This window comes from Rattus norvegicus, chromosome 3, assembly GCF_036323735.1.
Source record: "Rattus norvegicus strain BN/NHsdMcwi chromosome 3, GRCr8, whole genome shotgun sequence".
Lineage (NCBI taxonomy): Eukaryota > Metazoa > Chordata > Mammalia > Rodentia > Muridae > Rattus > Rattus norvegicus.
The window spans coordinates 121725641-121744520 of record NC_086021.1 but is presented as its reverse complement, the minus strand read 5'-3'; positions in this window follow the sequence as shown (position 1 = coordinate 121744520).

Here is an 18880-nt window from a genome sequence, read left to right as displayed (position 1 = left end):
GCTTTTGCTTGGTTCTTAGCAGACTCAGACAAACTGCTCAGATGAAGTGAACTGTATTAAGAACAATGCATTTAATAGAAAAAAAAGAGCACCACAAAGAAATTGTAACCTTCCATATGGAAATTATGGACTGGCTTTGAAAAAATAATGAATATTTTACTTACATATTTATTATGTGTATGGGTGTTTTGTTAACATGTATGTCTGTGCACTATGCATGCCTAGTGCCCCCAGACACACACACACACACACACACACACACACACACACACACATCAGATATCCTGGAACTTGAATTACATTTAGTTGTTAGTTTCCCTGTGGGTTCTGGAAATCAAATCCCTTTCCTCTGAATGAACAACCAGGGTATCTCTGAGCCATCTCTGGCCCCCTTTTATTTTCTTTATTTCTTTTTTTTAAAGATTTATTTATTATTTATTTTATTCATTCATTCATTCATTCATTCATTCATTCATTTATTATAAGTACACTGTAGCTGTCTTCACACACACCAGAAAAGAGCTTCAAATCCCATTGCAGATGGTTGTGAGCCACCATGTGGTTGCTGGGAATTGAACTCGGGACCTATGGAAGAGCAGTCAGTGTTCTTAACTGCTGAGCCATCTCTCCAGTCTTCTTTATTTCTTCATAATACAATATTATGTTAAAGCTGCTGTTTTTACTTCCTAACTTTTGTATAACATTGACAGCAATAATTATCATCACTAATAGTGTTCACTGTTTACTGTGAAATAGACAATTGTCTGGGGAATTCAGATACACTATATATTTCAATCTTAAATGTGAAATATTTAATATGTTATTAGGCGCTGCCATACTCACTGTTTTGCACACCTTATATGTTGTAAACTGGGAATTCAAACACAAGCATCAGACCTAGACCTGAAAAATTTTGAGCATTGTGCTATATGGACTTTTCACTTTTTTCCAGTTATTTATTCAGTTGTGTGAATTTATGTGTGGCCATGCATGTGGAGGAAGTCAGAGGATAACCCAAAAGGGTATTTTTCCATTCCATGAATTAAACTCAACTCAGCAAGCCCAGAAGCAAGCCCCTTTACTCACTAGACACCTTGTGGCCCTGGGAATGTACTTTTAAAAGATATATCAAGATAGTGTGTTTATGGGCCCACTTTGAAGATGCATGCATACCGAATACATTCCTATGGTAGAAGGAACTGTGCACACTACTGGATGAGAGAAGTAAACATCAATATCACACAACTGCAAGACCTAAAGCCTACACTAGTGACGTTCCTGCAAGATATCGTGGTACAAGAGTCATGAAGATCTTATGGGAGTAAAAAAAAATCACATTTTTAATTGTACTACAGGTTCACACCATGAAATGTAACCAATACCTTACATTGCTAAAATTGCTAAGAACCTGAAACCAAATAAGTAATGGGCCAAGGGGCAAAACCTGCTCAAGCAGTGGTTCTCAACCTTGGGTACCAACCCCTTTTACAGGGGTCGCATATCCTGTATATCAGATAGTTACATTACAATTCATAAAAGTAGCAAACTTACAGTTATGAAGTAGCAACAAAAATCATGTAATGGTTTGGGGGTCACCACAACATGAGGTACTGTAATCGGAAGGTTTAGAAGCACTGTCCTAGAGGCACGTAGCAGTAGAATGAGTACACAGGACGTGCACATATCCTTAGATCAGTGTCTCACTCTGTGTCTTCAGACTGCACATGATAATTAACTCACAACCCAACACTGTGCAGAGCGAGAGGGTTTGGAGCACTTGACCCTCAATGGGACGTCTTTATCAAACTCCTTGTCATCAGGGTTCAGAGATCTCTGTGGGAGATGAAGTAGACTCTAAGGCTAGCGGTGGTGTGACTTCGAAGAAACAGCATCTTCCAGACAAAATAGGCCTGTGCCCATATGAATTCACAGACACCATGACAGAATACACAAGACCTGCACAAGTTCAAACCAGACACAATCCCAGCATGGGAAGGAGAAGCGAGCATGGCACCCCTAAAGAAGAAGCTATTTACAGTTGGCGCCTGCTAAGAGAGGGAAACTCCGTTTTCTCCAGTGCAGTGACACTGGGTGTATCAAACATACTCCACTTGGCCCCGTGATCAGGAGTGTTTGACCAAATGAAAATGGATTCCAGGGTTTTAATTTTTGCTTAAAGTGGGGTTTTGATTAATTTTGTGGTTCTGTTTACTTTTATGACATTTTTGTTTGTTGTTTGTTTGTGTTTGTTTGTCTTGATTTCAGAGGGTTTTTTGTTTGAGAGAGTAGAGAAGACAAAATACAAAATTTGATGGGTAGGAATATAGGAAGGATCTAGCAGAAGTTTGGGAAATGAAAGAATATTATCAAAATATGAGTATGAAAAAATTTAAAGATATCATTGTAGAAAACAAAATAATGCATGATTTTTTTTCCTTGCTATAGCAAAACTTTTATTTTAATCTTAAGGAGAGGCCCTGCGCGCCCGCATGGCGCGGCTTATAAACACCCTAGCGCGGCGCATCCACACCTGATTGGTCGCTTACCCATGATCTCATTAGGCACGCCCCGGAGTGGGCAAAGACCTGGTACGAAGGCACTCTTGCACATGCGCACACAGTTAACTTCCTGAAAGGAAGTCGGCTGGCGCAGCGGAGGCCAGTGCCATCTTGTCTAGCTCGGCCTTCCACGTGGGGTGCAGTGGAAGCCAGCGCCATCTAGTGGTGGCGAATGTTATTGCGGCCCTCTACATCTCCCCCTTATAACTTACATTATTTTATAACAGTCATGATCACCCTTTCGCGTGCAATGAGGAAACCTCAGCGATGTGGAAGGGCTGATCAAAGGACCATTGAGTCTCTCTCATCCCAGTGCAATGGATCCACAGATCCATGGGGTGCAAGAGCAGAGAACTCAGATACCGAGAGAGAGTCTCTCTCATCCCAGTGCAATGGATCCACAGATCCATGGGGTGCAAGAGCAGAGAACTCCGATACCGACTAATTTTTGAAGATAGATAACCAAATTCCAGGGGAGGCCCCTTGTACAATGGCCACAAGTGCTTCAGTGATAACGGCCTTGTCACGTTTCTGTTGAGATCTGAGTTTGCAAACCAACCATAGCATGAACACTAATCCACAGCATAGGGCTGCACCAAACAGAGCCACTCCCGATAAGTAGTGGGCACCTCATTTGGTCCTCCTCAGCTGTTACCACCAAGGGCCGTAGTCAAGCCGCTCCTATAATAAAATTTAGAGTTCCCAATTGTTAGCAACTACTCCAGAAAGTTCACCCACTGTGCTTGTCTAACAATAGATTGGGGGAGGATAACTCCAGACACTGCAGACACAATGTCTGCAGCAGTAATGGCTGCTACAATAGCAGCGAAAGTGTCAAGGTCTTTTCCAGGACAGTTCAGGATCAGTCATTTTTCTCTGGAACAACCAGCAGACAATGGAACCATGTCTGAGATCTGTACAACCAGGGCAGAGTTCCCCAGTCCACAGCAGCTTTACGCAGGTGGCATTAATGAGGGGGGCAGGGGTAACAGCTGGAGTCCAGTCTTCTCCAGAAAGCAGCAGTGCACAGAGGGTCTGAGCGTAGGCCACAGTGGGACAGGAACACGCAGTGGTAACACTGACTGCAGCAACGCCAAAATCTCTGTGATAACAAAAGGTGAGGGGGAATCTTCCATCTTCCTCTCAGGGCAGAGGAATGACTCCAGAGAACCGAATCACGAGAGCTGAATCTTCATGTAACCAGGATCAGCAAGTCTCAGCAACCACCTCTGGCAGCTGGCATACTCTTGTAGCATCCTGTAGAAAAAACACAAACATTCCCTCTTCCCCATATAAAATATCTGGACAGGATCATGTCAATATGTGGATCTTTCTATTTCACCTAGGCAGAAGTATGCCTAGTTGTAGGGTGCCATAAACTTTGGCATCCAAATTTTAAAATTGGAAATAAAAGGAGTATTATTAAATAATTGTATAGCATACATAGCATACAGGGATATAACTCCCCCTTTTTATTTATTAAGATATAAACTGTCTAGTATCATTGTCCTCCCTCATTAAGGGGTCCAGGCAATCTAGTTTGAGTTCCCAAATGGCCTACAAAGGAACAGTGCTTAGTGCTCTTAACCACTAAGCCATCTCTCCAGCACCTCACAAGTTTTAAGCATTAATTAGAAATGCCAAATCCTGTAAACAAGGTCCAGATTTAGCCTTATTTAGAAATCCCTGAGTTGGCAGGGTCAGGCTGGGCGTTGAAAGTAAGCAAATGGAGTCTTCCTCTTTTCGTGAGGGTGTGTTATCAACTCCATTACCATTTTCAAACAGCTGGGTCTATGGTTTTGTTTAGTTGTCTGAGCCAGAGCACTGAAAGGACAGTGAGTTGTCAGACATTCACACTGAAATCATCACTCACTGATTTCATGTAGAAAACTTGTCTCCAATAAGGCATTAACTAATTGTAAAATTTAAGGGTTAGTAGTATCTAAAAAAAAGAGGAAAACTTTTAATCAATTGTGAAACCACAAGCCACACATTGGCTATCAGTATATGAATTGAAAGCTTGATTTTTTAACATTTTAAAAACAGTGGCTACAGCACATAATTTAATAATCTGTGTTGAAGCAGGGGAAGCTCAAGAGAATAAACAAGTGATCCAATCATACATGTAGCCTTTTCACTAGATGAACCACCTATAGATACAGTAAGTGCATTTCCTATGGGTTGCATGCACAAATATACAGGAAGTACAAAAGCATGCAAAGAGTAAAATTATCAATTTTGCTTGAAAAATTTGTATATGTAATAGGCCAAATATCAGTATTTTGTAATAACCAATTTGATTGCTGTTTGGAATAAGGTTATGTTTCACCAGGTTTCTTTTTAAAATACTTCCATTACTCTAGCCTACAATTCTGTATTAACACAACCGAAGCTTTATCTCCAATGAGGATAACAAAGGCTTAAGTCCTCTGGTAAGGTGAGGTATTTTGGCAATTAACATATCCTTAGAAGCTTAAAATTAGTTTCAAATATTCTTTTCTGGAGTAGTGTAACAGCTACTCCCCAAATATTAAAGCTCATTTTGAGAGCAAAGATTTGTAGTAAAAATTTGCATATACAATGAAAGATTCAAAGTTCTAACTTCTTACATTGAAGAAGCAACAAAATTACATAATATAAGGCTATTAGCCATTCTTTTGTAAAATTTTTAATGATATCACTTCATGGGCACTCTAAAATTATAAGCAAGCTCATGAAATGAAAACTCACAATTGCTATGACATAAACAAATTGCATAAAATCAATCCTCTAAATTTGTCTTGAAATGGCAGTTGGAGTAAGGAAACTGGCTGTAATGCTCTCACAAGTTCTAAAATCTCATCAATCCTTTGTAAATCCTATAACAATCTCTACCTGTTTGATTTTTCCTCAATTATAAATAAGTTTGAGTTAGTCAATGTAACACTGGCAATCCTTAATCAAATTCTTAAGTTCTCCTTGTAACACCAGAGCACAACCACAAGGTCACCTGAGTTCTGAGTAATGACTAGGCAGCTGTCCTTGGGGCAGTGGAATTAGCATTAAAATACAGATAACTTCAGGGCAAACCACAACTTTGGAAAGCAAAACTCAACCTCCAACAAACAATCTAGTCTCCAAAATCTAGTCTCCAAGACACCGAGTCTATCCTTTATGCTACAAAGTTTGACTGCCAATTCCTACATATCAACGCACGATGGTGCGGTCTCCAATACCTCAACAAAGAGACATTGTCCTAAATTCTTTTAGAAGCCTGGTTTCTAGGATAAGAGTTCCATAAAAATATTATCTCAATTTAGACCTCTTTCCCTAGGTTGGCTCATGTCACATGTTGTCTAGAATGACTTTATCCAAATTATCAGCTTTATGTCAACTTTCTGTTACCAATATTATACCTTTTTAACCATATCCAATAACTTAAAAGCCAATAGTCCATAACCAAGGCATGTAGAGCATATTTATACATTTAAAACCAATCAGAAACGAAATTGAAGTGGCCACACATATCTTTAATATCTAGACCAAACACCATTTTTACCTTTTTAGCTATGATTTTAAGAGAAGCACCTTGTCACCTGTTGAGTCTAATAATAAGTCAGGGATTTCTCTAAGAGAAACAGCTCTCAGCTCTTGTACCAAAGAAGCTGAGAAGCTGCTGGCGCCTTTAAGATCAGCTCGTGCAGACGCTTAGCCTCTGGGCAGCTTCTCCAGCTAACCTAGACTGCTGGCTGCAGGTGCAGGGCTCTAAAGGCCTGATTGAAACTTTTTTATTCATTTGTTCCTTTTTTGAAGCGAGTTAAAACCAAGTCAGGGTGTGAATGACCAGCAGATAAAGTTTTTACCATTTTTTCTTTTGAACATGAAACATAAAACATTTAAACAACGAGAAACAAAAACCACAGACATAAACTGACAGTCATGGGGACATCCTGGTGCACCAAGGACAGACAATAGACAAAGAGGGAAAAAACCAGATGGTGTTCACGGTGACTATCCACTCGAGTGGAGTCGATATGGACGATGGATTGTCTCAATTCCTGGACTAGTCCATCAACGTGTTGAAACCAAATTCCTGTAAGATACTGAGATATATTATGGGATATCTGAGCAGCACGACTGACATTCACAAATGGTATGGAAGTGAAACACAGTCCTGAGTATTTCCACTCACAACCCAATTACATTAACTCCATCAAGCTGTGCATGGGCATTGAGATGTCCTTTTGTTTGATTCTCCTGAATAAATTTTCAGGCGGTCTGCCTCTATCAAGCCTAATCAGTATGACTCTGCAAAGCTTATAGAGCCTGATCACACCTTTTACCAGCACAAAGACAAAATTTTTCTCCCAAAATACTGTGTTCCTTTTATCTCCTTTTCTTTTCGTTTTTTCTTTAGAGGCCTTTTCTCCCTCCGACATACTTTCTTGATGTTCTGTAAGGACCCTCTGACCTGTCCTAACGGCTGTAACGGCTTCCCACACAAAGAAAAAAATAAACAAAATTACCAGCCTTGCCCACAAAGGATCCATAACTTTTGGTTTCTTCACAGTGGCTCTCCACCTAGGCCCATATCTTTCTTCTTCATAGCGAGCTGCCTCATCTTCTAAATCCTCTTCCTCAGAGGAGCCAAGCTCGTCTGTTTCTGAACTATCAAGCCCCAAAGCCTCTAACTCCTTTACTGGATAAAGGCTTTTTTTCGGGGTTTTCTCCTCCTTTCCCTGTTTATTTAATTTAATCTTAGCAGGGAGGCCCCCTTTTTTATCCAGGGTCCCCTTTTTATTCGGGGCCCCCGTTTTTGCAGGGGTCCCTCCCTCAGTAGCCGAGGTGGCCACTGTCCCTGGGGCGTCCTTTCCCCGCTCTATCACCTCTGACGGTGGTAAGAGGGGCCTGGTGCTTGAGATCGATCAGTATCATTTTTTCGTTGCAACCTTTCACTATGCTCCGTTTCTGACATGCTTTCCTGAATTTCGTCCAGGGCCTCTTGGCCTGCCGCTATTATAGGACGAAAAATGTCTTTACCTAATCAATCCTTAACCATCTGCCAAATTCCTAACGTTCCCGGCCTCAGACTACCATGTAATAGAGGCCTCAACAGCACTCTCAGCAGAAGGAGAAAGATACGATAGGTCAAGACCAAACAATTCGGAAATCATCATGTCTCTCGGAGCTTACCTCAATTCCTATAGCTTCTGGACCCTTTCCGTGAACGGAGGCCCCCCTTGGCTCCGGCGATGGTGTGGCTTTTTTCTCGGGTTTCAGCACCAAATATCCCCACGCGACCTCTCGCTGGCAAGAAAACACGCGGGGACATAAGAGTCCTTGCTATGGCAAAACTTTTATTCAATCTTAAGGAGAGGCCATAATGCATGATGTTAATGCAGCTAAAATTTATGCAAGTAATCCAGGCCAGACCATACATTGACTCCTTTGTATCTTTAAAGCTATCTTATTTGTCATGTTGTCTAGTGTTAACATTAATTTCTTGTTTTGCCTGTATACATTCATGTGCTCTCAGTATGTATATGTGTGTGCTGTGTATGTAGCCTGTGTTTGTGCAAGGGCATGTGACGCTTTTTCATGTCAGGAGAGAGTTTGACATTGTCTGGTTTTCTCCATCGCTCTCCTTATATACTGAAGCAGAATCTCTCCATTTAACCCAGAGTTTTTCCTCTATCCAGCTTGTTCTGGAGGTCTCTGATCCTTGCCTCTCCCTGTCCTTGGAGAGCAGCCAGTCCTCACGCCTCCCAGTTATCTGCTTAGAGGTTGGGGACCAAACCTCCACTTCTCACCCTGTTTTCTCAGCTCTAACATTAATTTCTTCTGAAATTACCAAAGTGTATTGGTTGCAAAATATCCAATTGATCTATACAGATATGTGAATTATTGTTACAAATGTGATCATTTTCTAAGTATATTAGGACATTTAAAACATTAGAAGAGTCCTATCAGTCTCCATCCTGGAGACTTATTTCCAGAAGGACAAAGTTTTCAAAACTGCCTTGGCATTTGAGCACCAAATTCTGTGTGTCATCTGATGCTGTTACCTACCTTGGACCCCAGTTCTTTGCCAAGTGATAGTTTCCTGCTGTAGGGTTGTGTTTGTTTTTTTTTTTTTTTTTTGATTTTTTTATTTCAAATGTTATCCCCTTCCCCCCACCCAACCACTCTCCCCTTCCCACCCCCTGCCCTGATGTTCCCCTACAAAGGGGGGTCCAGCCTTGTCAGGACCAAGGGCTTCTCCTCCCACTGGTGCCCAACAAGGCCATTCTCTGCTACATATGCAGCTGGAGCCATAGGTCTGTCTATGTGTAGTCTTTGCATGTAATCCCTAGGAGCTCTGGTTGGTTGGTATTGTTGTTCTTATGAGGTAGCAAATGCCTTCAGCTCCTTCAATCCCTCTGTAGATTTAAGCTCTTCTTTTCTTTTTTCCTCTGCCTCAGGCCTTTGTCTGTAGCCAGAGAAACTACTCAACCTCTCCTTATCTTGGGGAAGTTGGGAAGTTACTAATACCTTCAGCCATCCTCAACAATGGGAGATAGAACAGAAATTTGGAATTAGCATTTCTTTCCATTATGGTATTCTTCTGATAAGTGTGTTTGAAGCACATAGCAAATTAGTTGGTGAGTCCCCCATAGTCATGAACTATTTTTACAGGGCATTTTCCTTCTCTGTCTCACACCCTATGGTTTCTCAGTGTACTGCCCTGGGATTGTCCCCCAAAGAAATAATTATTCATGTCCAGGTTCTGGTTTGGAGCATTCTAGAACAATGAAATTAGCACAGCAACTTAGAAAAAGAATCTAGTTACCATAGAGAGATTGCAGTCCTTTTGGGCGTTGCTTTTTATATTCAGAGATCCAGTGAAACTCATTCAGCCCATGTGCATGTTATAATAGAATTATTGATTTGCTTCAGGAAATGATAGATTTATGTTTACTTTATATGAACATTTCAATGTTCAAATCTATATTTTTAAATGAAATTGTTTGAAAAACACCTGTTATTGTACAATTATCACCTCTAAATATGCACAGTGCACTTTATAAAATCCATGCTGTGTTGGGTGTACTGCTACTATGGCAGCTTTATGAGGTTATCAGACTACAGGAGGGGTGAATAATAAAATTGTTGATTTGATTCCCATGGTTATAAATTTCATTTAATGGATTTTGATATTTGATTTTTGTTTCAAGGTTTAAAAAAAATCATGTTCAGCAAAAGCTTATGGTAATTTCTATTAGATCAGTACAGCCACAGCCTTCTTCTCCTATTTCATGAGGACACTAACTTCCTAACACTTCTCTCTAATGTGCCTCATGTTTGGGGAGGAAGAAACTTACTTTTAGAATACAAAAGAGAGAGAGAGAGAGAGAGAGAGAGAGAGAGAGAGAGAGAGAGAGAGAGAGTTAACAGGTTCAAATACTGTGCATTTTATCATCCACTAAATCTAAATTTATGAATATTCGGTATAAAATGACCTTTAATGATTAAAATAGACTGTCTGGTGATATGCCTTTATTTGGGAACTCAGAAACATGAAGATTAGAGACAGCAAAATATTATAGATTTGAATTGTCTCTGAAATGTCTTCTACAGCGTCATGCAAATAGCTGTGGCTTCTTTTTCTGGTCAGACCTCTTGGATGCTTGTGTGGATGTCTGCCTCCTAAAGTGCTTTTGTTAACACCATAATTTTAAATTAAGTTTTCCAGAAAGCTGCTTCTGCTGTACATTGTGGCATCTAAGATTAGGTCAGTCGCCATAAATCTCCTTTATGTACTTAATGCAAAGGAGATACAGCCGCCTTGGGAATCCTGGAGCCGGATCCCTTGCTTTGCCCCTCTTACAGGATATTGACATCTAAAACAAAATGCTCCCGTTTTGCTTTGCATCTCTCTTCGTTTAAAACTTTAAATAAAGAATGTTTATGTAGGGTTCTTTTTCATTCATAAAAATGGAAATCACCCTTAGTGTCTGCATGAGTAGGCTTGTATTCTTGTTCACGAATTCGCATGATAGATTGGCCCATAAAATCTTTACGTTAGGCTTGTGCAGCTGAGTTCATGACTGAATACAGAATGATAAAGAAGTCTTAGCATTTTGTAGAAAGCAAAGAAATCATGCCTTCTAGATGGCCCTTAAGCTAGCTTTTAACTGCCTGGAAATCAGCTAGAAATGTATAATCAAACTTGCCATTAAAGGCACAGTGTGTAGCATAAATCTTTGGGACATAATCTGCAAATTAATGCAAAGGGGTTCTTTCACATTCATTTGGTTTTCATTATATTTGCATGGAAGTGTGCCAATCCAAACACATTTTTTTTACCTTTCTATCCATCAGAAGTTAAAATAGAAATGATGGATTATGTCACTGGCCAGTCCAACAGCCTGTTTCTTTCAACGCATTACTGTGTATTTACTGTTTTAGGTATATTGTTTTCAATTTCTGGCAGAATAGTCAGTTTTTGATCCTTGGTAGAAAATGTCAGTGCTCACATTTCCTGTGGGGTTTTGGCCTTTTTGTGAAAAGGTAGGGGGAGCTAAATGAATTATGATGCTGTCATCTGAAGAAACCACAATATATTTCTTTGCCAAATTTTAGCAAGAACAGAGCTGATCATCTGCTCGTACAAGCCTTTCACTGAACCCTACCAGCAGTTCACACAGGCTGCTGCCTGTTCTCTTTCATGCTGTTGAGAATGTAGCATGCACATGTCCTTTTAACCTTCCCTTTGCAAGGTTAATGGATTTAATAACCCCCAAGGAAGATGTGTTTTGCCACAGGGAGTTAGGAGTCTAAATTTATGAATTTAGAAGTCCATAACTGAGCTTAAATAAAACTAACACCAGGTTGCTTCATAATGTAAACAGGGCAGGGTGAATGCACTTGTCTTTCACTAACTTCTGGAGAATGGGCACTGTTCTCATCATTTTTCACTCTGCATTTTTATGCTCTGTACATATTTACTGCAGCATTCGTACATCTCAGAGAACAACATCTTCTGCGTGATTGTGTAAGCACTGTACCGATGGTGGGTCCTTGTCTATGGTACTTAGCTCTTCCTCCGTAGGCATCAGTTTACATTAACTTACCGTCTTTACTAACCCATGAGGAAGTGGCTTTTATTCAGTTAGTTACATCATTTTTCAACCAATTCATAGCATATTATAGGAATAACAATTTTAATACCTAAGGATGATTTATATTGACTTCTTATGCTTTCTTACTCTAACTTAGGTCTTAACAGTGGACTGCAAACTCTCTTTCTTGAATAATATGTTTAAGTGTTTGGCTCATTTTTGGTCTTGGTTTTTCTTTTTATTATTATTATTAACTTGAGTATTTCTTATATACATTTCGAGTGTTATTCCCTTTCCCGGTTTCCGGGCAAACATCCCCCTCCGCCCTCCCCTTCCTTATGGGTGTTCCCCTCCCAACCCTCCCCCCATTGCCGCCCTCCCCCCATAGACTAGTTCACTGGGGGTTCAGTCTTAGCAGGACCCAGGGCTTCCACTTCCACTGGTGCTCTTACTAGGATATTCATTGCTACCTATGGGGTCAGAGTCCAGGGTCAGTCCATGTATAGTCTTTAGGTAGTGGCTTAGTCCCTGGAAGCTCTGGTTGCTTGGCATTGTTGTACTTTTGGGGTCTCGAGCCCCTTCAAGCTCTTCCAGTTCTTTCTCTGATTCCTTCAACAGGGGACCTATTCTCAGTTCAGTGGTTTGCTGCTGGCATTCGCCTCTATATTTGCTGTATTCTGGCTGTGTCTCTCAGGAGCGATCTACATCCGGCTCCTGTCGGTCTGCACTTCTTTGCTTCATCCATCTTGTCTAATTGGGTGGCTGTATATGTATGGGCCACATGTGGGGCAGGCTCTGAATGGGTGTTCCTTCAGTCTCTGTTTTAATCTTTGCCTCTCTCTTCCCTGCCAAGGGTATTCTTGTTCCCCTTTTAAAGAAGGAGTGAAGCATTCACATTTTGATCATCCGTCTTGAGTTTCATTTGTTCTAGGCATCTAGGGTAATTCAAGCATTTGGGCTAATAGCCACTTATCAATGAGTGCATACCATGTATGTCTTTCTGTGATTGGGTTAGCTCACTCAGGATGATGTTTTCCAGTTCCAACCATTTGCCTACGAATTTCATAAAGTCGTTGTTTTTGATAGCTGAGTAATATTCCATTGTGTAGATGTACCACATTTTCTGTATCCATTCCTCTGTTGAAGGGCATCTGGGTTCTTTCCATTTTCTGGCTATTATAAGTAAGGCTGCGATGAACATAGTGGAGCACGTGTCTCTTTTATATGTTGAGGCATCTTTTGGGTATATGCCCAAGAGAGGTATAGCTGGATCCTCAGGCAGTTCAATGTCCAATTTTCTGAGGAACCTCCAGACTGATTTCCAGAATGGTTTTACCAGTCTGCAATCCCACCAACAATGGAGGAGTGTTCCTCTTTCTCCACATCCTCGCCAGCATCTGCTGTCACCTGAGTTTTTGATCTTAGCCAATCGCACTGGTGTGAGGTGAAATCTCAGGGTTGTTTTGATTTGCATTTCCCTTATGACTAAAGATGTTGAACATTTCTTTAGGTGTTTCTCAGCCATTCGGCATTCCTCAGCTGTGAATTCTTTGTTTAGCTCTGAACCCCATTTTTTAATAGGGTTATTTGTTTCCCTGCGGTCTAACTTCTTGAGTTCTTTGTATATTTTGGATATAAGGCCTCTATCTGTTGTAGGATTGGTAAAGATCTTTTCCCAATCTGTTGGTTGCCGTTTTGTCCTAACCACAGTGTCCTTTGCCTTACAGAAGCTTTGCAGTTTTATGAGATCCCATTTGTCGATTCTTGATCTTAGAGCATAAGCCATTGGTGTTTTGTTCAGGAAATTTTTTTCCAGTGCCCATGTGTTCCAGATGCTTCCCTAGTTTTTCTTCTATTAGTTTGAGTGTGTCTGGTTTGATGTGGAGGTCCTTGATCCACTTGGACTTAAGCTTTGTACAGGGTGATAAGCATTGATCGATCTGCATTCTTCTACATGTTGACCTCCAGTTGAACCAGCACCATTTGCTGAAAATGCTATCTTTTTTCCATTGGATGGTTTTGGCTCCTTTGTCAAAAATCAAGTGACCATAGGTGTGTGGGTTCATTTCTGGGTCTTCAATTCTATTCCATTGGTCTATCTGTCTGTCTCTGTACCAATACCATGCAGTTTTTATCACTATTGCTCTGTAATACTGCTTGAGTTCAGGGATAGTGATTCCCCCGAAGTCCTTTTATTGTTGAGGATAGCTTTAGCTATCCTGGGTTTTTTGTTATTCCTGATGAATTTGCAAATTGTTCTGTCTAACTCTTTGAAGAATTGGATTGGTATTTTGATGGGGATTGCATTGAATCTGTAGATTGCTTTTGGTAAAATGGCCATTTTTACTATATTAATCCTGCCAATCCATGAGCATGGGAGATCTTTCCATCTTCTGAGGTCTTCTTCAATTTCTTTCCTCAGTGTCTTGAAGTTCTTATTGTACAGATCTTTTACTTGCTTGGTTAAAGTCACACCGAGGTACTTTATATTATTTGGGTCTATTATGAAGGGTGTCGTTTCCCTAATTTCTTTCTCGGCTTGTTTCTCTTTTGTATAGAGGAAGGCAACTGATTTATTTGAGTTAATTTTATACCCAGCCACTTTGCTGAAGTTGTTTATCAGCTTTAGTAGTTCTCTGGTGGAACTTTTGGGATCACTTAAATATACTATCATGTCATCTGCAAATAGTGATATTTTGACCTCTTCTTTTCCGATCTGTATCCCTTTGATCTCCTTTTGTTGTCTGATTGCTCTGGCTAGAACTTCAAGAACTATATTGAATAAGTAGGGAGAGAGTGGGCAGCCTTGTCTAGTCCCTGATTTTAGTGGGATTGCTTCAAGTTTCTCTCCATTTAGTTTAATGTTAGCAACTGGTTTGCTGTATATGGCTTTTACTATGTTTAGGTATGGGCCTTGAATTCCTATTCTTTCCAGGACTTTTATCATGAAGGGGTGTTGAATTTTGTCAAATGCTTTCTCAGCATCTAATGAAATGATCATGTGGTTCTGTTCTTTCAGTTTGTTTATATAATGGATCACGTTGATGGTTTTCCGTATATTAAACCATCCCTGCATGCCTGGGATGAAGCCTACTTGATCATGGTGGATGATTGTTTTGATGTGCTCTTGAATTCGGTTTGCCAGAATTTTATTGAGTATTTTTGCGTCGATATTAATAAGGGAAATTGGTCTGAAGTTCTCTTTCTTTGTTGTGTCTTTGTGTGGTTTAGGTATAAGAGTAATTGTGGCTTCGTAGAAGGAATTCGGTAGGGCTCCATCTGTTTCAATTTTGTGGAATAGTTTGGATAATATTGGTATGAGGTCTTCTATGAAGGTTTGATAGAATTCTGCACTAAACCCGTCTGGACCTGGGCTCTTTTTGGTTGGGAGACCTTTAATGACTGCTTCTATTTCCTTAGGAGTTATGGGGTTGTTTAACTGGTTTATCTGTTCCTGATTTAACTTCGATACCTGGTATCTGTCTAGGAAATTGTCCATTTCCTGAAGATTTTCAAATTTTGTTGAATATAGGTTTTTATAGTAAGATCTGATGATTTTTTGAATTTCCTCCGAATCTGTAGTTATGTCTCCCTTTTCATTTCTGATTTTGTTAATTTGGACGCACTCTCTGTGTCCTCTCATTAGTCTGGCTAAGGGTTTATCTATCTTGTTGATTTTCTCAAAGAACCAACTTTTGGTTCTGTTGATTCTTTCTATGGTCCTTTTTGTTTCTACTTGGTTGATTTCAGCTCTGAGTTTGATTATTTCCTGCCTTCTACTCCTCCTGGGTGTATTTGCTTCTTTGTGTTCTAGAGCTTTTAGGTGTGCTGTCAAGCTGCTGACATATGCTCTTTCCTGTTTCTTTCTGCAGGCACTCAGCGCTATGAGTTTTCCTCTTAGCACAGCTTTCATTGTGTCCCATAAGTTTGAGTATGTTGTATCTTCATTTTCATTAAATTCTAAAAAGTTTTTAATTTCTTTCTTCCTTGACCAGGTTATCATTGAGTAGAGCATTGTTCAATTTCCACGTATATGTGGGCATTCTTCCCTTATTGTTATTGAAGACCAGTTTTAGGCCGTGGTGGTCCGATAGCACGCATGGGATTATTTCTATCTTTCTGTACCTGTTGAGGCCCGTTTTTTGACCAATTATATGGTCAATTTTGGAGAAAGTACCATGAGGAGCTGAGAAGAAGGTATATCCTTTTGCTTTAGGATAGAATGTTCTATAAATATCCGTTAAGTCCATTTGGCTCATGACTTCTCTTAGTCTGTCGACATCACTGTTTAATTTCTGTTTCCATGATCTGTCCATTGATGAGAGTGGGGTGTTGAAATCTCCCACTATTATTGTGTGAGGTGCAATGTGTGTTTTGAGCTTTAGTAAGGTTTCTTTTACGTATGTAGGTGCCCTTGTATTTGGGGCATAGATATTTAGGATTGAGAGTTCATCTTGGTGGATTTTTCCTTTGATGAATATGAAGTGTCCTTCCTTATCTTTTTTGATGACTTTTAGTTGGAAATTGATTTTATTTGATATTAGAATGGCTATTCCAGCTTGCTTCTTCTGACCATTTGCTTGGAAAGTTGTTTTCCAGCCTTTCACTCTGAGGTAGTGTCTGTCTTTGTCTCTGAGGTGTGTTTCCTGTAGGCAGCAGAATGCAGGGTCCTCGTTGCGTATCCAGTTTGTTAATCTATGTCTTTTTATTGGGGAGTTGAGGCCATTGATATTGAGAGATATTAAGGAATAGTGATTATTGTTTCCCTTTATATTCATATTTGGATGTGAGGTTATGTTTGTGTGCTTTCATTCTCTTTGTTTTGTTGCCAAGACGATTAGTTTCTTGCTTCTTCTAGGGTATAGCTTGCCTCCTTATGTTGGGCTTTACCATTTATTATCCTTTGTAGTGCTGGATTTGTAGAAAGATATTGTGTAAATTTGGTTTTGTCATGGAATATCTTGGTTTCTCCATCAATGTTAATTGAGAGTTTTGCTGGATACAGTAACCTGGGCTGGCATTTGTGTTCTCTTAGGGTCTGTATGACATCAGTCCAGGATCTTCTGGCCTTCATAGTTTCTGGCGAGAAGTCTGGTGTGATTCTGATAGGTGTCCCTTTATATGTTACTTGACCTTTTTCCCTTACTGCTTTTAATATTCTTTCTTTATTTTGTGCGTTTGGTGTTTTTACAATTATGTGACGGGAGGTGTTTCTTTTCTGGTCCAATCTATTTGGAGTTCTGTAGGCTTCTTGTATGTCTATGGGTATCTCTTTTTTTAGGTTAGGGAAGTTTTCCTCTATGATTTTGTTGAATATTTACTGGTCCTTTGAGCTGGGAGTCTTCACTCTCTTCTATACCTATTATCCTTAGGTTTGATCTTCTCATTGAGTCCTGGATTTCCTGTATGTTTTGGACCAGTAGCTTTTTCCGCTTTACATTATCTTTGACAGTTGAGTCAATGATTTCTATGGAATCTTCTGCTCCTGAGATTCTCTCTTCCATCTCTTGTATTCTGTTGGTGAAGCTTGTATCTACAGCTCCTTGTCTCTTCTTTTGGTTTTCTATATCCAGGGTTGTTTCCATGTGTTGTTTCTTGATTGCTTCTATTCCCATTTTTAATTCCTTCAACTGTTTGATTGTGTTTTCCTGGAATTCTTTCAGGGATTTTTGCGATTCCTCTCTGTAGGCTTCTACTTGTTTATTAATGTTTTCCTGTGTTTCCCTAAGTGTGTTCATGTCTTTCTTGAAGTCCTCCAGCATCATGATCAAATATGATTTTGAAACTAGATCTTGCTTTTCTGGTGTGTTTGGATATTCCATGTTTGTTTTGGTGGGAGAATTGGGCTCCGATGATGGCATGTAGTCTTGGTTTCTGTTGCTTGGGTTCCTGCGCTTGCCTCTCACCATCAGATTATCTCTAGTGTTACTTTGTTCTGCTATTTCTTACAGTGGCTAGACTGTCCTATAAGCCTGTGTGTCAGGAGTGCTGTAGACCTGTTTTCCTCTCTTTCAGTCCGTTATGGGGACAGAGTGTTCTGCTTTCGGGCGTGTAGTTTTTCCTCTCTACAGGTCTTCAGCTGTTCCTGTGGGCCTGTGTCTTGAGTTCACCAGGCAGCTTTCCTGCAGCAGAAAAGTTGGTCTTACCTGTGGTCCCGAGGCTCAGGTTCGCTCGTGGGGTGCTGCCCAGGGGCTCTCTGCAGCGGCAGCAACCAGGAAGACCTGTGCCGCCCCTTCCGGGAGCTTCAGTGCACCAGGGTTCCAGATGGTCTTTGGCTTTTTCCTCTGGCGTCCGAGATGTGTGTGCAGGGAGCAGTCTCTTCTGGTTTCCCAGGCCTGTCTGCCTCTCTGAAGGTTTAGCTCTCCCTCCCACGGGATTTGGGTGCAGAGAACTGTTTATCTGGTCTGTTTCTTTCAGGTTCTGGTAGTGTCTCAGGCAGGTGTCCTGCAGCTCCTGGGCCCTCCCCCACGGGAGCCCAGAGGCCTTATACAGTTTCCTCTTGGGCCAGGGATGTGGGCAGGGGTGAGCAGTGTTGGTGGTCTCTTCCGCTCTGCAGCCTCAGGAGTGCCCACCTGACCAGGCGGTTGGGTCTCTCTCTCATCGGGTCTGGGAGCAGAGAGCTGCTGCGGGCCAGGATCCGCGGGTGTTTTGGTCTTGTTTTTATGTTTGCCTCATCACTTTTCATTCTTTGGCTACCCATAGCCTAGGGTACCCCCTTTCCATGACACATGCGTAGCAATCTTTTTGCTGCCTACTCCGTGTCACAGCCTACATGCTACAACCTAGTTTTAGTGACAAAAAAAATAAAGTAGTCCTAATTTTTTTGCACTCACGTGGTCTAGAGTCTAATGAGATAAGGGCATAATTATATATATAGTTATGTATTATAATTATAATAAGTAGCTAAGATGTGGAAAAACTGAAATCCAGACTGACGGAGAGTGGACAAAGAGAAGGATGCATGCTGGACTTGATTGCAAGCATCAGGTAGTTAGGTAAAGATGCAGAAACAAGGAGGGAAATACTACCCATCAGACAATAAGTGACCAGAGCCAGTAAATGACACTGTATGCCTAAACACTAAATAATGTGATAACGCAGGTGACATGAGAGGGAAAACAAATGAAGGCAAAAAAATCAGTTATGTAAGTCAGCTGACAAGGAAGCAGTGCGCCTGTGTCATGTTGCCTCAGTGTTCTGCTACTGGGCTAAGGAAATGACTGAAGAACAGAGTGCGCCTTC